This window comes from Melanotaenia boesemani, chromosome 3 (genome assembly GCF_017639745.1).
Source record: "Melanotaenia boesemani isolate fMelBoe1 chromosome 3, fMelBoe1.pri, whole genome shotgun sequence".
Lineage (NCBI taxonomy): Eukaryota > Metazoa > Chordata > Actinopteri > Atheriniformes > Melanotaeniidae > Melanotaenia > Melanotaenia boesemani.
The window spans coordinates 37,035,001-37,058,624 of NC_055684.1; positions in this window are offsets into that span (position 1 = coordinate 37,035,001).

Genomic DNA, 23,624 nt, shown 5'->3' on the forward strand with positions numbered 1-23,624 from the left:
GGGGTGGTAGTGAGTCTGGTGTGCTGTCCGTGGCGTAGAGTAACCTGAAGTCATTATAAGGACTGGTGTTCCTATGATTCAGGTGTTGATAATTGAGAGAAGCAAACAGTTTTTCTATGGGTTGGTGCACAGTGAGAGTTTATGTTGTTAAGTATAAAAGGGTTGCTTAATGGAGAAAATGATGAATTGCAAACCAAATAAATGTGGAAATGATTTTACACTGAAACAAAGAGGAGTCATTAACTCAAATGAGTGCCTGTAGTAACAACACCAATCCGATGATCAACCAATAGCGCCTTATTTAATGCATATTTTTTCATTCCAGTTGCTTATGATTTAGAATTAATTACTTAAATCCTGTAAAACATACAGCTACAACTATTTAACTGTGTCATTAGTTTGTTAAAGCTTTTTTTTTAAACCTAAGAACTTTGAGAAATTGGTGAACCTCATTAAGAAACGTAAACTACTACAAAATTCAATGGCAGGGGCAAATATTCTTCTTTTATTAATTAGAAAGAAAGTATTTGAAGAGTATGCATGTTTTTCCAAGTTCCATTAATGTAAAAGTTTTCATGTTACAGCAACACTACTGAACGTGGGCGGATTTTCGCACTTTGGTGGCCTCTAACAAAGGCTAATTGGACAATATGATGCGATATGATATCACACACTTTATAGTCTTCATAGGGAAATTTGTCCTGGACTCGAATGCTGTTAACTGAGCTGCCTTGACAACATCAATATACCACATAACACAGCAATAAACCACTGTAATCTTCATCCAACCACACAGCAGAAATAAATAGATGAAGCAATGCCCATTTAGGATCATAACAAAGAAAAACGTCAAAGTAAAAAATAAAACATGATGTTGTTGCACGACCCCAAAGAGATATTGTACAATCCAAATGGCCTTAATGGACAATATTTACAAATAAAAAAAAAAAATGTTAAAAACAGGGACAATTGAACTTTTAAAATGGTTCAGTCTGCATTTTGGAACTTGACACCTTCAACCAGAAGACAAGGACTCAGGATAAAGAATGAGCTCTGGGCAAGATGCTCCAGTCCTCCCCATCACCTTCATGGCAGACTGTACCAGATGCAGAAGCTTAGCCTTTGCTTGTGCAGGGAGCTTCTTCTCCCCCAATGCCCGAGGGTCCAGCACCATCTCCTTTTTATTTTTTGTAATAATCACAAGATAATGCTCATCACACCACTGAACAAAATGATTAACTTCAGTGGAATACACTGGCTCTGTGTCCTTGTACAGCAGGCTGAGTACTGTAGTGTCATCAGAAAAGGTAAAAATCAGGTTACCTGGGTTCTTACTGGTGCAATCATTTGTATAAAGAGTTAAAAGGACTGGTGAGCTGACACAGCCCTGGGGTACACCTGCAATGATGGCCCTAAAACTAGAAAGAGTGTTGTTAATCCTGACATTTTGAGACATCCATCTTGCTTCCCCTGTCCCCTCTTTAAACTCTCTCCAGCCAGTAAAAGTCAGTCTAATGATGACTCTTGTCTTGTCACTTGCTGTGTGACTGTCTCTCTTTTTTTTCCTCGGTTCCTCAGATAATGTCCTCTTGCATTTCTTTGCTGAATCAGCCATGGTGTGCGTTACACAGCCAGTTTGTGGATTTCTATGGGCTCAATTTAATAATAATTTCTGAATTTTTTGTAAATCAAGTTTGTCACTCTGAGGGGTGATTTGTAAAAAAGAAAGAAAAATAGGTAGACGTGCTTTTGCAAACATCTGTACATGGATGCAAAGTTAAAAAGTGAAATTGCAGAATCTGATTTTTGGCCCAGTCTTTACACCTCTTTCTGATTGGATGATGACAAATCAAACTGTCCAATCAGGGAGCAGAGTGGTTTGTGAAATGGCACCCAAGTGCAACTACCTCCATGACAAAATGAATGTGATGATGTTTGTAACAATATCAGACAAAATGACGAAGGGTAGCTGGAGGAGGATAAGCTGTCAATAACAGCCGGGTGAAGGCAACAAAAAAAAAAAAAATCTGCATCTGCAACTTCAGAGTATTGCATGCAGGATTTTGCTTTGCATCTGTGAACAGATGTTTGCAAAAGAACTTCTATTTTTTCACAGATACATTTTTATTTTACAACCATACATTTACAAATTTCTCAGGCAGTTTTTTTTCCTGCAGGGTGAGAAAACTCATTTTACAAATTCAAACTTTGAAAATATTTGCAAAAATTAATTTACAGCCGCAAACCTTTTTGGCATCATAATTATCCCATAGATGTCCAGTTGTTGTCATGGCGTGGTGCCGTAAAGTGAAACACAGCTACCACATGAGGTTTTTCTGACTTGGATGCTGTAGGGTAATAACGGTTATGGGAATGTGTGTAATAGATGCCACAGTGCCATCTAAAACTGTCATGAGCACAGACTTTACACACAAAAACTTGATTTTATATTATCAGCTTTATTGTTGGTTACAGTTTGAAGTTACTTTGTAGTGGAAGATTGCATTTTTGCACCATTTTGCTCCAAATTTTAAGAAGAAGGATAAATAAACTGGTTCACTTGTCTCTTTTTTTTACTTCCAAATACACATTCAACAGAGCACACTCATCCATCACTCTGCATATTAAAAAGTACAAATGAATTCTAACCCATCCATTATCTATACCGCTTCATGAAGGGTCGTGGGGAAGCTGGATCCTAGCCCAGCATTTTAGGAGGTAAGAGGCAGGGTACAACCTGGACAGGACACCAGTCCATCACAGGGCCAACACAGAGATTAACAACCATTCACACTCAGGGAGAATTTAGAGTCATCAAATAACTTAACATGCATGTCTTTGCGAATCCATTTTCCTGAATTTGCTACCCCGATAAGGTTAAAAACCAAAGCCAAAGGGAGACCAGCATGATGTAAGCCAGCTAGAAACAATGCAAATATCAATTAAGCACTTGTCTAAGTTAAGCATGGGTGGTGCTGTGGTGGTCGGTGCCCAAAACAAATTCTGCTTAGGGCCCCATAAAAGCTCAAGCCGGCCCTAACTTATATTCTATTGGGTTGCAGGGAGCAATCTGTTGGATAAATGGACTAGAAAATAGAGTAAATTCAGAAGTGTTTGGTTTTCTCTCTGTTTTAAGAGACTGAATGAGCACACAACTGAGAAGACGAATAACACACTCATTTCCCCTGCATAGCTTCCTTTTTGAATGGCAAGTACAAGCTCAGGGCCAATATCAATAACTCCAGCTCCCCACTCATGCAATGCAGAGACAGAGAGCTGTGTGTTTTTATATAATATTGTCCTCTGGTCTGATTTTATAAGGTTTATTTCATTGATTGTTTGTTTTTCACCCACAGAAACACTGATAAATGTTAATGAATGTGCCCTATCTTTCCACAACACTATTAATTATTTTTGGGCTGTGGGTGGTGAGGTCACAATGTGAAATGGCAGTGCTCCAGTTTGTTTGATTGATTTCCCTAATAGACAGACAGCAGAATGAATTTTTATGCATTTGCATGTGTGTGTGTGTGTGTGTGTGAATAGCTGATACAGACGAACTGTGGTGAGGGGTGTAGAGGAAGTCCTAACTAAATTTGGAGATAATGACAGATGCTCTGCTGTCAAATGTCTCCAGAGAACCCTGCCTGGAAGGGGTGCATGACGTCTTTTGCACGTTTTGTTCTCACCTTAGCTGCTTCTTGTTGCGTTTCTTCATACCTTTGTGCATCTCAGGTGGCTTTGCCATCATGTCATCTCTCAAACACTCACAGCAAGAAGCAGTCAGACATGACTTCATGTTGCCTGTAAGAGTCTCTTGTATAAATGCTCCTGGCTGTCCACAATAGCTATAATTTCATGAAGAAGGAGAAGAGCTGTGTGTCTTTATCCAGCTAACCTGATTACAAGCCTCCACCTTCCCTTTGTGAACACAGTGTAATCTAGAAGCAACACCTGGGCCACTAGGCAATGCAAAATAGACGACACGCCAAAGTACTGGCACACCCCTGAAATGAATTAAATTGGGCTATTCAGGTCTGTCCTGACCTTGGGGAGATGTGCATACTGCTTACTGAATGCTGTTCTTTATGACAGAGCCCCTGTGAAATGTGTAACGTATGTTAATCCATCTCTGGAGGAGAGGCAGATTTTGAGGGGACAAAATTGTGGTGAGAAGTGTGAGCAAAGAAGGACAGATGGCAGAGAAGGGAAGGATGCTGGTTTAAAAAGGACAATGAAGGGGACCAAGAGGGGGGGAGACATCGACAAAGTGATAGAAAGGTGACAGAAAGGTGGAAAGACAAGGGCACATTCACACTACAGCTTTAAAGCCTCTCATTCTGTTCTTTTTTTTGTCACGTCATGTGTGACACAGACCGAATACTTTCTAGTCAATGTGATGCAAAGAATACCATGACTTCTACTCCGTTTGGTTTGGAATTTGAAACTTTGAAGCAGAGAAAATCTGGATGGAGGACATCAGGTTCTGATGCATGTTCAGCTTGACATCTTGCATGACAATAAGCAAAGAATGTCAGCTGACATGATGTTTCGCCTGCTCGACTTAGCTAGCATCAAAGCCGGAAAGTGTAACTTTTGAATGAATAAGGAGCACGTTTGTACTTGCAAATGAAAGCGGTACGCGTCTCCTCAAACATGGATCTACATGACAGGCTACAGCTGACATGATACTGATATACTGTGCCATGGGGAGAGAGGAAGAACAGACCAAGATTCAGCCACCTCTTCCATCTTTAAACAGAATTTACTTTTCTCTTCAGTAATAAAACACTCTGACTGGATTGTATTTCAGTTGTACATTTGTCAACTGGTGCTCTGTTTGTTGAAAGGAATTGATAAATGGTAGCACACACAGGTTGGGGACCACAGTTAACAAACAATATTGCCTGAGCTGATATGACCGTGTTGCTCTGGCTCAATTAGGGAAGAAAAAAAAGTATTTCAGAATATAACAACTCAAAGCATACACTATCTATCTTCAGTGAGGCTGCTGTGGATGTGGTATGATCAGAGGATTATAATGGCTGGTGTTTGCAAACTTTACAAAGATAAGGCTCAGAAACTGCCATAGTAATATCAGACGAGCCACATTACGTTTGCTCTAGACTCTAGACCAAATTATATATGTTTTAAGATCGATTACCACTGAAACCTCAGTTATTTAGTCACCTGCTAAACACACACACACACACACACACACACACACACACACACACACACACACACACACACACACACCAGCTTAATTCAAAGTCCAAACTTGCTTGTTACCCACTGGAAACACTGGCTGCATTATATAACAAGAAATAATCAAAAGAATCCAGAATTGTCAAGAAACTGGAATTCTATGTGAAGCAAAAAGAAGAAAACATTTAACTTTCACAACAACATCAACTGGCTTTCTAAGTCCCAAACAAAGATGATGCAACATGGTGTATTTTATCATCTTATGTTATATTATGTTATGTTATGTTATGTTATGTTATATTATGTTATGTTATGTTATGTTATGTTATATTATATTATATTATATTATATTATATTATATTATATTATAATGTGTTGTGTTGTGTGTATGTATTACCTGACAGAAGTATTTTTAATTGGAACTTGGAATAAAAGAAATTATTAGATTTTGAGCTGAACTCAGTCATTTCAAAGCTAAATTATTGATCAATTATGTTTTTTCTAAGAAAAAAAAAACACAACCTATATTTTTTAACAAAAATTTATAAAACTAATCATTTTCTTGTTTATATAAATTGTGATTACAAAATGTGATCATTGTGATTATAGTAAATTATAGAAATGTAGTTTATAGTAAATTAAAGTAAATTTATAGAAATAGAAATTCCCTCTAGAGGTGCTATATTGTCATTTTAAAGCTGCTTTTCATCTGAACAACATGAATGAATATTTTTTCTTAAAATCTGATATATAAATACATATCTAAAAAAGGGCAGACTTGTGTCTGAATTATGAATTTTTAGAAATACCTTTAAATGATTTTCTCTGATTGTTGAAATAAAATGACAAAATGATGTATCATTAAATTTCAACCACTGTCTCAATACAGAACAAATAAATTGTACACCTCAAGAAATCTCTGGAAATGAAAATTTTATACACACACACACACACACACGATCACTCTTCCTCATACACACATATACACACATATAGACACACAATATGATAATAAATAATGAATTAATATTGAATAATACAATAATTAGTCGTATTCTTAGTATTCTTTATTGAACATTGATTCTATTTTTATTTACTGTTTGCATGAAGCTCTAATCTTTCTTGGAAAGATCCCCTCAGAAGTGTGCAGCCAACAGCGTAAATGTAGACAAAAAGGTCTGATCTAAACACAGCAAAAAGCCCCGTCACATGACTCAGCTCACACCAGCCCTTCCTGTCTCCACCTATTGAGTGGGCTAGTGAAAGGCGCCTGGTCTGCAGCAGCAGCTGTGGGATCAGGTGGCTGTTCTTCCTAGGACCCAGGCAATACGATCCCATCCCACCGTCCTTCCTCCCTCATCTTTCCTACAACTCATCAGCATGCAAGCTGTTGCACACCGTTGGCCTGCCAGAGAGAATGAGGGAGAGGATACTCTGTAATCTATGACTGTCATGATGACTTTGAGGAGCCCAGTTGTCACCTCTCATTCCCGCTCACCTCACCCACTTCCCTACAGTCATAATCCTGGAGCTGTCAGCGAGCTGAGAGTTATTATCTGGGCAGGGAGAGGGCATTTTGTCATCGAGATGAAAAGTGGGCAAAGTGGGCAAAAAGAATATGAGCAACTGAGGCCTATAAACTTGTTTTATTGCGTTGCAGAGTGGTGCTTCCATGGAGCACATGCTTTTAATTAACGACAGCTCCACCCGGCCCTCGTACTTCTTTGTGCCAGGTCAGGTCTCCGGCAGAGCATCCATTGTGGAGACGAACAAATGAAGCAGTAGAAGTACAATCATGCATATTAGTACGCAAAACTTCTCAAAGAAATTTCAAGGATAAAAGCTTTTCTGTGTTGGGAAAATTGTGTTTTCTTTTAAATGGCAACTACTGAAAAATAGGAGTATTTCTATGGGACGTCTGTTAAACCTCAAGACAATTTTCTCAGTGTGATACAAGTTTAATTCCCTCAATGTTATCATTCTCTTTATAGACAGTACTCCATTACCAGAAACTAATTCTTCTGACAGCACAATGTAGAAAGCTTGTCAGAGGGAATATGAAATGTACAAAGGCTTCAGGTATGGAAAGCACAGACTGACATGAAAACCTTCACACAAACGACAAGAGGGCCAACTACATGAAAAATTGATGCAGCACTTAAAACCAAGATTAAAAAGGAAAAGAGGAAAACAAAAAGGAATTTTTTATAACTCATCATGAAGAACAGAGGAGGCGGCTTCACTCTTGAAATATAGATTTGTTGGATTTTCGACCTGGAATGACCATTGTGATGTACCTCTCAGCTGCGATGGTCCTTGATATTAGGTCATGTAATATGAATGTGACAGCACGAGGAGGAAGGAAGAGGTCCCTGCCCTCCGCTGTTTTATTAATCCTCTACATTCAATCCAAGTCTTTTGAACTGGGATCTTTTTTTAGACCATTTTTGTGGAAATGTATTAATAGCCAAAATGATATACAGAAAAAACAGGTGTGTTAACAAAGGCTCCGTCCCTTGCAGAGTGTCAGCAATAACTTCTCAAACAATTAGAAAAGTCAGTCACTGGTGGGTAGAGGTCTCTGGTGGCATAAGACTGAAGATTTATTGCTGCAAGAGGCTTCTTTTTAAGTGTTCAGACAGTTTGGTGCCTGGTGAGTGATATCAGAGATATCAATACTGAAATTAGACCCCCCCTCTCTCACTCTGACACACACACACACACACACACTCACACACACACACACACACACACACACACACACACACACACACACACACACACACACACACACACACACACACCCAACATGTACTTAGACCTTAAACTGTTCGCTCACCACTGTAAATGTTTCTGAAGCCAAACAGGGTTAATTTCCAGCTGAAATCCAAACAGAGATTTACACCCTTCCTACAACAAAATGGGTTAGTTAGTTAGTTAGTTAGTTAGTTAGTTAGTTAGTTAGTTACTTAGTTCGGATTCTTTATTTCAAATATAAAAATGAAGCAAAATAAACATACAAATAAACAAAAAACATCTAAAAACCAATAATTAGAATAAAAGAAAACCATAATGACACGATGTTAACAGCTCACATGAAAATCCAGGTCCTGTCATTCTAATAAGAATTTTAGTGATTGTTTGATGTTGGAAAGGGAGCAAGAGGAAGCTACTGCTTATGTAGTCCTAACCCCATTTACTACCCATTACTCTCCATGTATGTATTCTACACACAGTACTCTACATACATGAACACATATACATATACATATTAAATATACATAGTGTTAATGTACTGTGTCATATTTATAATTATTTATGCTGAAATGTCTGCTATATTCTTATATCTAAGGGACGGCGTGGCTCAGGGGGTAGAGTGGTCGTCCTGTAGCCCACGGGTTGCCGGTTCAAGCCCGACCAGGAGAGTTCATGTTGAGGTGTCCCTGAGCAAACCGAACCCCTGATGGGTTGTGGTTGAGCGCCTTGCATGGCAGCTTCCACCATCAGTGTGTGAATGTGTGTGTATTAAATGGTGAATGTGATATACATAAAAGCACCATACAGTATAAGTACAGATCATTTACCATAATTATACCTGTTAAACAGTCAACCAATAAAATATTTGACACTATGCCTACTCCATATACTGAATTTAAGGGATGAGTCTTATCTAACACCCCACATTTACAGTTTAATGGGGATAAAATAATATTTTTGCACCATCAAGTTGTTTCCAAAAATGCTGTCAGATGAAAACTGAAGCACAAAACATTGAATCCCAACTTAAAGACCACTTTGTCTTAGACTGTCTGGACTGTGTTGAAGATTTCACTCTTGCCAAATATAACTTTTGATTTGTACAAACTCATTTATTGCCTCATACACTGGATTTATGTTTCCATGTTTGAATAAATCAGTGCACCTACTTACATATTTAATGACAAAAATAAGTGAAATAAGAGGAGGTTCAAGTCATTGGCACACCTTTAAATGCTCACCTAGTTTTTATGAAATCACTTTGCAGCACCTTCTACGTTCGCAGTCATACATCAGCTGTTAATACATGTGTACAGAACCAGTTAAACATCTGGACACACACATGATGGGAGCATGTATACCCAAATGTTTAACTGTTGTAGACTTTTTACCTGTGGCGCTTTTTCGCTATTTACTCACAAATGGGCATTTTGGGGACTATGTCTTGCCTAATGAGGGGTGTAGTTGATTGATTTGTATTAAATTTCAGTACTTAGAACTACAATTGTCAAACATGGTGGTTGCCAAACTTTTCTGCAGGGCCCCCATTTTCCTCAACGACAACCTGCATCATTTCCCACTGGTACTTTGACAAATTTGTCCATGTTTAAAGGTCCCATATTATGCAAAATTCACTTTTTAATGGTTTTGGAACAGTCATACTGGTCCCCCCGCATGTGTAGGAGACCCGTAAGTGTGAAACTCTTTCAGGCGCTCTCTCTCCCCCCTGCTCCACCTCTAGGGAAGTAAGCGCTGAATTGAGCGAGTTTGAAAGCCTGTACGTTATGACGTCATAAGGGACAATAACCACTCCCCACAGAGCGATGGACCCGTCTACCGGCTCTCAAAGCCCGCCCTCTAAAAATCACCTAGCGCCCAGTGTTTTTCCCTCTTCGGCAACCCTCGTTAGCGGACATGGCTAAGCGACAGAAGCACTGTTCTGTTTGTGGCTGCATAAATGAACACGAAAACGTTTTTTTACTTCCATCCACTGAACCCACGAGGACTGAGTGGATTAATTTTATTTTTGGAGGAAATGTACCCGGAAAACTTCCAAAGGTTTTGCATGTCTGTGGCCAGCATTTCAAAGAGGACTGTTTCCACAACATGGGGGCATGGAAAGCAGGCTTCGCCAACCGTTTGAAGCTGAAGCCAGGTTCAATACCAACTGTCCGTGACACAGCTGGAGAGGTAAGAGCTGGCAGTTATTTTATCGTTTCGGCCTTATTAGTCTGATAGCTTGAAAATATATTAACCTGTCAATCACCTCATGACGGGCGATGCGATGGGCGGAGCCAACAGCTGAGCTGCTCCACCAGGGTTCCGCCCACCATAAACGGCACATTTCTGAAGCTGCTAAAAAGAGGGAGGTGAAGAGAAGCCGCTGCACTTAAACTGAGGGTCGATTTGTCCATACCATGGCGGAAATATTTCATTTAGATATTAATGAATGGTCTCAGATTGGGAATAAAGTGTATAATATGGGACCTTTAACTAATAGTGGAAAAATAAGTGTTATGTAGTCTTGCTGCTCCTACTTTAAATAAACAGCTGAGGCCACTGATTGGTGTAAAATCATACTGTGTGCATGGGAATCCTGAATCATGTTAACACCATTTTATTCCCTCAGATGCTAGCAGATAGAAAAGCATTTATCCAGCAGACAAAGCTGGAATGGTGATCATGTATTTTTAATGAGCTTGTGGTAAGATCAGACATCAAGAGGAACTAAACATCTCTGGGATATTTAGTTTCTCTTAAAGCCACAAATGAAATGAACAAATGTTTTGGGTTAAGAAATAAACAGCAGTGGTGGGAGTTTGGTGTGGGAGGAGGATGGAGGTTCAGCTGATTGTGACCTTTAGATGGTTTTATATAAAACAACAGGGGATCTGCTCATGTGGAGTTTTTTCTAATAGCTAAGCTTTATAATGGAGAGCGTTAGAAAGTGTAAGAAAACACAAGGTAGACTTATATGTCTGAATCTTCTTTAGGCTTTGCAGCAGGCATAAAGGTGTCATGCAAACCATTTCTTGTGGAATAAGAATAGTATTTATATTGGTTTGTTATCTGAAACATTTCAACAAGATAAAAAAAAAAAATAAATATAATGGAAGCTTTGCTTCATTTATTCTTGTGTCCAGATTAATTAATCATTTCCTTTCACTCATGTTCTTTTAGACTTAAAAAAAAAAGATTGAATATTAAAAATTTAGCCTGGCTGTTTAATAGAATTGTAGATATGGGATTAGAGATGAGGGTAAACTGAAGATATGAGCTCTTCAAACATAATCTTCTTTGTTTGAAACTGAAGTTGTATCCAAGCTGGTGATCCTTTTAAGATAAAACCTCCGGGACTAAAAAAGCAGAATTATGGCATTTCCTCAAACAACCATTACAAACGTAACTGCAGAAATAAACAGTTCATTTTATTGTTACTGTAATATTTTCTTAACAGTGCCGAATGTACAAGGTTAGAATTAATGCACATAGTTTAGTAGTCAAAATACATGATCAGGGTTTAAAAAGTACACATTTCTATAACTTTTATATTTTATTACCAATGGGTTGTAATTCCCACAACACACACTACTGACACAGCTCTTCACATTGCAGTCAGACAAAACATGATCATGATTCTGGAAAAGATTTCCACACAAAGATGCATGTGTAAAGATGTGTTTTCTTGTGAAAATGGGCTGCATCCCCAAGAATAAGCAATAAACAAACAACACAAATACACATTCATACACAGAAGTTTGTTCTGCCCATCATCACTGCTGTCTATCTTCAGCAAACCTTGCTAAACACTCTCACCTGAAACCTCCGACTGGGTCATGTATTTTGTGTGCCGGAGCGCCTTCATCTTCTTTAATTAGTTAATGGAATTGCTCTGCTGAGGATTACTGCTTGATGCCTTTGGATTGACAGGTGAGGTCAATCAAAGTGAATGCTGTGTGTAATGATTCACATCATGTTGTAACGGGCATCATGTTTTAATATCATGTTTCAGTTTACTGCTGCGGTAAATGAATGTGGACTCATTTTTTGCTGCTGTGCATGTACACTGAAAAACAACGAGTTCAGAACACAAACAGTAGAAAATGTCAAAGAATTTGCCTTTAAATTTTACTTTGCTTGACTCAACTCAAAAATGTATTTATTTAAAGTTGAAAATACTCAAAATCGCACAAATTGATTCACATTTCAAGATGAATTTGGGACCCAGAACGCCTTTGGTCCTGATCCGTGAATACAGGTGTAGCAACTGGCAGTTTACTTTATACATCATGTACTGAGGTGCATTTGTGATTAATTTGTCTTGGATTAAACAATGCAAACTGTTGCTAAGCCAGCGTGACTTCTCTATCAACATGAGCACAAAACATATAACCCTTTAAACAAAGGTTCTGTCGCTCTGCCCCAGGCTACACTTGCCAGTTTGCTTTGTTGTCAAGACAGAAAGGCACAAAAGAAAGCAGTGTACTTAGATGAAAAAGAAGAACATTGGAGATAACGTAAAACTCAGACAGACGCTGAGTAGCTGATAGCACTTTATTTACATCTCTGGAATACACATTTACACATCAAACATTAGTCTGATTTATTTAAAAGGCTGTGTTTTCATAAGATATCCTCAGTTGCCAACAGAGAGGGAAATAAAAACAGGAATCCTGTCTTCCAAGCATATTTGCACATGGCATGTATGCACGACATAGGAGCAGAATGAAGAATCCATATGAACAGGAGCAAACAGTGGCAAGTAAAATGCATGAAACACAAACGCAACACAATGTTTAGCTTTGATGCCACATCTGTTTTAGATAGGCATGGTGATTGAAGGCCATGGTGCTGCACTTTAAGCACATAAACAAACAAAAAAAAATCTTGTTCAGGTTTGTAAAGTTCCTGTCCTCGCACCCAGATTATCTTTGCCTGCGAGCAGATTTTCTCTGCTGCCTTTCTAAATGGCGTGCCTGTTGTACTGAGATATGTATTGTTCCATGCACAAGTAATGCTTCAGCTTTAACCCTTTTCTTTTCTTTAGGCTGTTGATGAAAACATTCCCCAAAACCTTGAAGATGCATTTGCTTCAGTTTGTGTTGGTTCGATACTTTTCCCCCCAAAATGTCCGCTTTTAACCAGGAAAGGACATGAGATACATCAGCTTATTAGTTCAGGATGCTTTTCTATGCTCCATTATTTAAAAAAAATGAAGTTCTGTCATGTTAATAAATACAATGAGATGTATTATGAATTACTTTTAGCAACTGAAAATCATCTGTACCGTGGAACAGATTATTCATTTGATCTTTCTGTTTATGGCTTCAAAATGTAAAGTATTATGCATCTAGCATTTACTCTGCTTATGTGACTCAGAAGTCTAAAAACTCTCCTTGTGTATTTCTCTTGTGATAAGTTGGGAACGTTTGTTTCTTTTCAGATTTTGATTCACTACCAAGGAAATATTTTGGCATCACACAGCAAAATGTGCAAACTTCTTATGTAAACTGCTTTTTTTGCCATAAAAAAAGGAAAATACTTGGTTAGTACTTGACAGTACAGTGTGTTTAAAACACATCATAGTGGGCATAATCTTTGCATTCAGGTCTTTAAAAGATAGAAAAAGTATGTTTAGAATCCTTAGCCAGAGGGAATAACTTCTGGCTCACATTGTGTGTGTGCATGAGCTTTATTTGTGGTGTTACAGAACGATCAATCAGGTTTTTCATGGAGCTGAGCTGCAGACATCAATGATTGGGCTCTAACAGCAAACACAAATAATCCTATATAATGTATGTCAGTGTAAAGAATCATCTCTGACATTTCACCCTGAATTCCCAGACTTATCAGCAAGGAACACATGAAGTGGGATAAGGTTTTTTACATGCCTGGCTGGCATCAAATCATGGGAGACAAAAAATCTTTGAGAAGACTACAGATCCATCTTATGATGGTACTCATGTATGTTAGTTACAGGAAAACATGCTTGGCGGCAATCGATCCTGAGCTAGTGGACCCGGAGGCAAAAATGTCTTTATTGTATTTCACCTAAACAGCCTTTGCATCTTACTTACAATATTGACAGCAGATATTCAGAGACAATGAGACACAGAGGGAGAGAGTCAGAGAAGCACTTACCCTTGTCTAATTTTTCTTCTAATCACTTTATCTGGCTTCTTCTTTCCGACATCTGCATTGAATAGGAAACACACGCTTTTCCATGAAACAAAAACAATGAAAATTAATTTATTTTTACACCACTTATAATTTCCACCAGTTTGTTTGTTTGGCACAATTTATGTAGAAGACAACTGAAAGCTCTTTACATAAGACATTAAAAGCATCACAGCGAGGTGAAGAGAAAGCGTTAAAGAATGAAAGAGACAAAATAGAAACAGAAGAAGCTAAAACTGAAGGAAAAGGACAACAGAATACGTACAGTGAGGTCAGTGATGTGTGGTGAGGTTCATGGCTGGTGAGGCATTGATTTACAACTGTAAAAACTAAGAAGAACATCTCATTTCAATACTCATTCAACAGCATTTAACTACTGGTAATGCCTCATATCCCATCAGCATTCCTCTTTCAATTACACTCACACAACCACTGTTACCAACTCTTCAGAGAAAAGAGTAGCTATTGGCTGTCCTAAAAGTCGCTATAAGTCACTAAATGACATCATCATCTAATGTGCATAATGGCCTGGTACATATAGCTGTAATGGAGGCTGCTGTGGAGAGGAATGTCGTGGGAAAGGCAAAAATTGACAAAAACACAAGCTAAAAAGGTTTAAAAAAGCAACACTAATAAAAATAAAACAAATTCTTTGGTTAATTTCTTCTCTTGTTATAGTTTAATTTTATTAAGTGTACGCTGTTTTCTAATTAGGAGACTGCAACGTTTCACAACACTTAACTTTCTAAATGTTTTTCTTCTACATTCTTTAATATTATTATTAATATATAATTATTATTATTATTATTAATAATATAATTAATTATTAATTATTAATATCTGACGGTAAACCAGCGTGGGATCATCCAGCAGCGGCTTTGTACATTTCATTTTCAGCCTGGTCATGAAACAGAGGTGATCATCTCCTGCTCTGAATGCAGCTGGAAGCTGCTGCTGCAAGAGGACCAAGCCTCTTCTGATTGCTTTTGGACAGGGGAGGGGCCTGCGCAGCACACATTTCTCATTGAGAAGAATAAACTATAATATACGTCAGTCTCCAACAGTCTCCGATACTACCAGAAAAAGTCACTAGATTTGTCGCTATTCGCTTAAAAAAAAAAAAAAAAAAAAAAAAAACCGTGTTGGTGTGTGAGTGCGCCCCCTTGAGGAGAGAAGAGAGTCATGGTGTATAACAAATGTTTCTGTAAAGTTCATATTGACGATATGCTGAGGAACAGAAACGGCACGTGTCATGCAACCCAGTTTGTATTGGATCACGCAGTGAGAGTTGGTTTCTGCCCTATATTTGATCGGGAAATACTCAAATTCATCAATTTTTACTTAATAAACTGTCAAAAACGTATTGGAGTCATACTCAAAATGCATTTTAACACAGATCAGTGTAAAATATTAACATATTATTAGTAGGGCTGTCAAAAATAACACGTTAGCAGTAGTAACTAATTTATGTAATTATCTGCATTAAAAATATTAACACAATTAATAAAATCATATTATTTATTTTTTATTATTTTTACTTATTTTATTTATTTATTTACTTATTTATTTATTATTTAATTGTTTCTCCGTTATTACGGCGGGACATGGAGGAGGCCTGAGGCACGATGGAAAAGATGGGCCTGATGACTCTATGGATGTATTTGAGACTAAAAAGAACATTGATGAAACAACACATGGGCGTTGCCCCCGTGGAGGATGATTGTGTTTAACACCCACACTTTTCGCGTTAAGAAGGTTCCACACCAGCGTGTGCACAAACATGGCTGGTCTAGTGGCTCTCTGGTCCTGTCTATCTCCACCTCCTGTTGTTCCATGAATCATGATGGCTGTTGGTGATCAGCTGATCGGCTTTTCTGTCGCTAGCACCGTCTCTCTTGTAGCATTTGTTTATTGTTCAGGTGAGGAGGAGGAAGCTAGCGGTTCATGGTTCATACCAGCACATATTCACCCCAAAGTATTGCTTTTGGCAGGATCTTTCTCAACTCAGTAGCTGACAGGTGGTAGAAAGGATTTATAATTCAGCTATGCAGGGGCGGGTCTAGAAAAATTTTGAAGGGGGCCAGGCAGGAGCACTGGCCAGGAAAAAGGGGGGCGCAAATGAGACCTTTGTGTTTTTAGCCAGATCATTAGTTTAATCAGTTTCTTCATCAGTATCAGCTGTTGAACTTTATTTGTCAACATCTGGTGGTTTTATGACCGATATTATCACCATGTGATCACATGTAGATGGTTGGTGAGATGATGCGGTAAGAACTCTGCATTATGATCTAGAACAGGGCTACTCATTTTGGTCCTACAAGGGTCGCATTCTGGCAGACTTTCCATGCATCCCTGTTGCAACACCAGACTTAAATGAATGAGTCATTGTGCTGAACTTGATAGGCTGTTAGATCCATTTAATTTGATTCAGGTGTGTTGAAGCAGGGGTGCATGGAAAAGCTGCTGGAATGTGCCCCTCATAGGACCAAATATCCCTGATCTAGAACATGGCAGAGATGATTCAGAACAACATATTACATTACATGTTGCATTTAATGATCCTTGGACATCTGACGTTTACCCAAAGGAAGGTCAGTTAAGACTAAATGTTTGTATGCATTGTAAATATTTGCTCGTTACTACCTTTGTACCATCCGATTGGCTCCACTGAATGAGCTCAGAAGAAGAATGAAACATTTACTGCACAGTTGCCATAAATGGCTGACTTTGTCATGATCACATTAAACTGGGTCAGACCCACTGTAAACATCACGGTTTTACTGGGTCTGTTGTTGTAGAGAAGCACAGCTGTTGCTAATTTAGGAATATAAGGAGTTTTTATTGGGCCTGCAGTATTGGATCTAAATTAATCAAAATATTCAGTTTTGGTTATTCAATTTTTTTAAAAGTTTCAAATTATTATTTTCAGTACCCACCTTGCAGAGTTATTTCAAGCCCTTAAAAAAAATATATATATGTATGTATATATAAAGAAAAACTCTATCTTGGTAAAAAGCTGTGGCAAATAAAAATTTTCAGACCTGATTTAAAAGAACTAAAACTTGAATCAAACTTCAGATTTTCTGCATGTTTGTTTGCGACATTAGGAGCCTTGAAACGCTGGTTCTCTTTCTTCAGTTTTTAACTCTTGAGATGGAAAGAAACTTTTCTCAGAAGATCTTAAAAGTCTTGGTGGCTCATATTTTACCAACATATCAAGTATATATTTTGGGCCACAACCATTCAGAGCCTTTTGCAGCAGTAGCAGCATTTTAAAATTAATTCTTTGGTGCACAGGAAGCCAGTGTAGAAATATGAATACCAAACAAATTCTAAAATTTTAGTTGAGACAGTCATATAAATTCTAAAGAGAAGGATCGGGAGACTGAGCTAACAAAGGTTTTATTGCAACAGATCCAAATATATCCAGGCGATATGTTGCCAAATATGCAGGACCTATTTATGTCAGTGAGCATCAGTGCATCCCACTTACAGACAGAAAGTGCTGCTTCCACTCTTCAGCACAGCCTGCGTGCCATATACATGGAGAAGACAGCTGTATAGTTCAGAGAGCTGCATCCACCTTTTAACTCAGATAATACGGCCACATTACACTATGAAAGAGGATTTCTATCCCCAAGGCTGGAAGACACAATATGTAATGACCGATTCAAATGGCCCATGACTGAGTTAGGAGTAACCGAGTCTCCAAGGCAGGCAAGAATCTACTGAGTAGAGTTTATAATGTGTAAATCATTTAATTATTTCTCGATGATTACATGAAAGAAAAAAATGTAAAGTTTCCAACTTTTATTTGTTGTAAGACAGAAAAGTTTGGTGTTGTCTTGTTGGCTTATAGATGCTGAAGTGTTTGCTGAGGAAAGAGGGAGGAGATAGTGAGACTGATGGAGGATGGGGAGAACGGATTTTGTGCCGACTCTGTATGGTTCCTCACAGGTGTGATAATACAGGGAGTTCAGGCTGTGCTGCTCGATGTTAACCACTGTTGGCAAAGAGGGGGTGTGACTCCTCCCATTCAGGCTCTGGAGCCCGGGGCCTCCCAGGAGGCAGCGGCTGATTGAAATGGAAATTCAGGAAGTCATGCTTCAGAGGGAGGAAGTGTCTCGCTCTGCCTGCCAGTCAGTGTGTCATGTTCATCCTGCGGTGCTTTATTACAGTCACTTTCTGTTCACATTAAAGCATAATCATTCATGCTACATAATTACTTTCAAGTTCTTCAGCTCTGAAATCCATGTGCAAACTCAGAAAATGACACATGCAGATTATTTGACAGATATTTTCAACTTCAAATAAAAAAGTTCATTTTTTGGTTTGACAGACTCCTAAAAATATAATTTAAAAGACTTTCTGTTGATCCATCATAGAGAGCTTCGATAAGATAATGGAAATAATTTCATTGTTAATTCAGAGCAGGTGAATTGTTAGTTATTAAAACCAATGTTTTTATAGCACGGAAAATGGGCAAAAATAAGAATATTAATAGCTTCAGTAGAGGCATTTTTGTCCTGGCTTAGCACTGAGTAGCATCTCCAAACCAGCAGGTCTGCCTACAAAGACTAGGGGCAAATATGATTGTTACGAGAACCAGCAATGAGCCATGAAAAGCATGTACAACCCACGTCCGGTCCTACAGAGGAGCAACCGGGTCACATATTGCTAAAAAGATTAACACCTACAATGATAAAAAAATCATTTAAGACAAAATGCTCACTCAATTAAGAGATTGCAAAACTACACACAAGTTAGAGTAGGCATGCAGACACCTGCACCACCAAAAGTACGCAGAACTGGTGAAAACTGGCAATGGACCAATGGAAGAAAGTGGCCTGTTGCATTTACATAACTGTTGATAAGTTGATAAACTCCACGAAGCTCTCCAGCATATTCCCAACAATAAAGCCCCACGTCCAGATGGTCCAGTTCCACATGGTCCAGTTCCACATGGTCCAGATCCACATGGTCCAGGTCCACATAGTTATTCAGCAGAATACTGCAAAGAATTCTGGACAACGCTGGCACCCACTTTCTACAATATGATATTAGAAATAAAGGGAAAACATTATTACCTTCAAATATGAACTTAGCTAATATTACTCTACTATTAAAACCAGGAAAAGACACTTCCTGTTACCATCCAGTTACCATTAATGTAGATCCTAAAATAATCAGCAAAGCTCTCGCCAGAAGGATAGAAAAAAATAACATGTCTAAAAATAGACATTCCTCTACTAACACGCAGAATAATTATTATAATAGATTATTCTACCCTACATAATCTGGAATCCACACTCATTTCTTTACATGCAGAAAAGGCATTTGAACGAGTAAACTGAAAATTTCTTATTTGCAACGTTAAACATATTTGGGTTTGGGTCATCTTTCAAAGACTGGATGAAAATATTCTATAACAACCCAAATGCATGTGTGAAGACCAATGATCAAACTTCTCCAAACTTCTGTTTGCAGAGAGGCACCAGGTAGGGCCGCCCTAGTCTGCCTCCAGCCTCCTTAGAGGTGTGGTCACATCTGCATGATCACACTCATCTCCGATCCCTCCTCATTCCTCATCCTCTGCATGCTGACACAGTCACTAAGTCGTTCACTCAACTTTGGTTGTTGATGTGATACACGTTTGTTTTATAATTTTTTTAAAATATATTATATCAGCATCTTACAGTAAAAGCCAAACAAGTTACACCACCACTGGGGGACGTCCCATCCTGAACATAAAGAAAAAGCCATTGATAAGAAATAAACTTTTCAACTGTGTGAGTTTTTTTTTTTTTTACTAAAGCAGCACCTGTCTCGTCAGCTCACCTCATATAAAGTAGTGTGCAGAGTTTTCTGGTCTAAAAAGCCTTGCACTGTAGTGGAGGAATTAGTACCTCCCTCTGCTACTGACATGGATTTAACTATAAATGATGAAGCAGCCAGTAAACTTAAGACTACTTCTCTGGCAAACAGTACTATTTTACGGCGCACTTCTTTGTACATTTCATTGTGTTAGGGTGCATGTGGTTGTGGTGGAGGGATGGGGGCCTCCACATTGTTGTCGATTAAAAGGGGGAGAAAAAGTTTGGGAAACACTGCTTTATGGTGAAGTCACTAGATAGTGCTGGAGATGTGTTGGCTTCATGCTGCTGTTAGCTAGTTTCTCCCTACATAAGAAACATAATGCCTTATCCCAATAAGAGCATTTTCACCTAAAAACCGACAGGATTTTACCATCTCTATTTTCACCTTCTTTTTAAACAGCTTTGCTACTACATGTTACAACCCCTACGGAGTCCAGGGGAAAAGGGGTGGCAACACAAATGGTCTGAGATGAATACTTACAATAAAAGCAAATTACAATATGTGTTAATATAAAGCAAAGGAATCATTCAGCAAATAAATGAAAAAAAGGTTTTGCAAAGTCCATGTACTAAATAACAATCAACATGAAGTGCCCTGTGACAGGAGTTAAAAGCCCACAATGGCAGGTAGCAAAATATTAAGGAAACAAAGGACACAGATCTTTAACTCCACAGCAAACAAAGCTCCAATAAAAGACAAAGATCTGTAATGCAACAATAAGCAAGTTTCAAGACAGCAAAACCAAGTTCTCAGAGGCAAGCTGGGCAGTAATCGCACTCAAATGTTAGCTACGATGGCAAACTGTGCTCCAACCTGACACAGCTGCCCAGAATGAAGGTGATCAGGAGCTTATATAGTGAGGAGTCTTCATGACTGGCCAGTCACAGAGGAGACGGAGCCGGACGCAGCCAATCCTGGAGAAGGAGGGCGGAGCCGCAGACACAGGCCAATCCCCTGTAAGTACTGGCACAGTCTCATTTACATACAAGCCCATCAAGCCGACAGGCCTTGGGCTGTCACACTACACTTCAACCATATTTCAAGTTTTTGTGATAACAGCCCAGATAGCAGACACATTTGGGCCAAATGTGGGCTACTTTTGGCACTTCTGGCTCAGTTATGGCACTGGCGAATGTGTTGAGGGCCGCATTTGGTGGGGATGTGGATGGGTTTCAGCAGCACATTCACATAGCGTCAGCACTATCAGTCAAGACCAAATATGGGCCAAACAAAACTTCAGATGTAGGCTTTATCTGGACAAAACCTTTTTTGAAGTAATGTTATTTATTATGGGCCAGAATGTGTCAAAAAACCTGGTATGTAGGTGACCTGGGTTTGTTACAATGAATTAACCTGAATACTGATTATAAATTTTAGTTTACAAAGGTTACATTTATATTTATTACACTTATATCAAAATCTACATGAACGCTGTTTTTGTTATTTTTCTATTTGAGAAACAGTGTTTTAAATCAGTGGTTTTCAAACTTTTTGAGCCACAACCCCCAAGATAACATATGTGTTTTTTTACAATGATCTGGTGACCCCCTGAAATTATCTTAAGACCCCCATGGGGGTCAGGAATCCCAGTTTGAGAACCACTTTTTTTATATGGTGCCTTGACAAGGGTCACCTTACTTAAACACCATAACAGTTCATGTGGGGGTGTGAACTGATAGTTGTGGCATTACTGAACAGGATGAATATACAAAGTGTTTAAGGTGTAACTCCAAATTCCACAGATGTCAATCAGACAGAACATCTATGGAATGTTCTGGAAAAATTAGTCTAATCCATAGAGGCTGCATGGCAAATTACAGAGATGAAAATACCAGCTGCTCAAGTGCTGGTGACTGATACCGCAGGACACCTTCAGATGAATTGCTGAGTGCACTTATCAACCAGCCAGAGCTGTTTTAATGTCATGGCTGATCGGTTTAAATCAGAATATGTAAATCTTTGACTTATGCTACCCTAACCCTCGATGCAACAAAGCAGCGGTTTGCTAGCAAGAGATCTGACAGTGCAGCCTCAATACAATGATTTCAGTCTGTGTGTTTGAAAAGGTCATTCATGATGGGCACAACCCCCTTTGGTCAAAACGCCAATATCTCTTCACAGGGCAAGCAGGTCTAAGCCAATCCCTGCTGTGCCTCTTGGTCAAACCCTGATGGGTTTCATATTACAAACAATTCCACACAAAATCTAAAAAAAAAACCCCAAAAAAATAGAAAAAGAAAAATCTCCTTTCATTTGCTCTGTTACAGACAAGAAGCTGGAATGAGGAGAGGAAAATGTTGCTTCATATATATGCAAAGATGTGCAGGTATGCAAGCTCATTACCACAGAGAACGAATTACACCTCCTGTTTAAAATGAAGCAGTGAATAAACTCAACAAGTGATTTTAAAGAGAGGATGCAGTTACTGCAGATCAAGCGTTTCAGCACTGGACACCCACTGATTGATGATTACTGTTTTATGTCTGTGTGCTGAGAGATCCTAACTGAAAAAGGGTAGAAAGCTTTAATCCTCTAGGGACTGGAGTTTTTAAAGTTTATGTGGCACACTTTTAATTTCGTATGGTGGCATCACAGATTGGCAGCCGTATTAGATTCTATAACTTTCACTATGAACTATTGATTGACTGACTGAAGTTTTATTTGAACAAAAGACTCATTTAAAACTGGAAAACAAAAGGAATATACAAAGAAAGGAAAAGTTAAAAACAAAACTCTTTGTCCAAAGGGAGTGGGAAGAAGCCAGAGCTTATTCAGTCCCACCCCCTTAACCACACACCATTAACTGCCTCATATGTATTTCTTATTAACAATAACAATTACAATAATAATGTTATCATCAGTAATAGGAACAATACTCATGTATTTAATAACCATAATGATAATGCATATATTAACAACAACAACAATAATAAAAATAATAAGATTACTGAAAATCACCATCTCTCATTTTTATACTTCTGGATGACTATTTTCTTCTGTGATGATTTATTTAACTGTATATTTGGACATTGTCTGTGTTTGTCCCCCAGTCCATTCCACTTTATCTCCACATACAGACACACAAAAATCTTCCCTGTGGTTCTCACCATGTGCATTTTGAATGTTGCATTTCCCCATCACACACACACACACACACACTTCTCAGGCTGAAAAGACTTTGGACGTTGAGTGGTAGCAAATGCTTGCTAACTGAAACATGATCTGTGCTGTAAGATAATGAACCAGGTCCTGAAGTTTAAGTAACTTTGCTTGTAAAAACAGAGAATAAAGATAAAGATACCTGACTTCGTGTATGATACAGACTTGTACTTTTTTGCGATATTGACAGTGAGTAAAGTGCATTTTTAGAATTGTTTCCCCATCTCTCTATATAGTAGGTGAAATATAGAAGAACTAATGAGCAATACAGACTTTGGAGTGTAATCTAAAAGCTGCTTTATTTTCTTTATGATTGAGATGTTTTTTACTAATTTGTTTTGTATGTGTCTGATGTGGGGCTTCCAACTCAATTTATCATCTAGTATCACACCCAGGACTTTCATTTCCTTTACTAGTTTACTAATTATATTATCTTTTATTTAAAT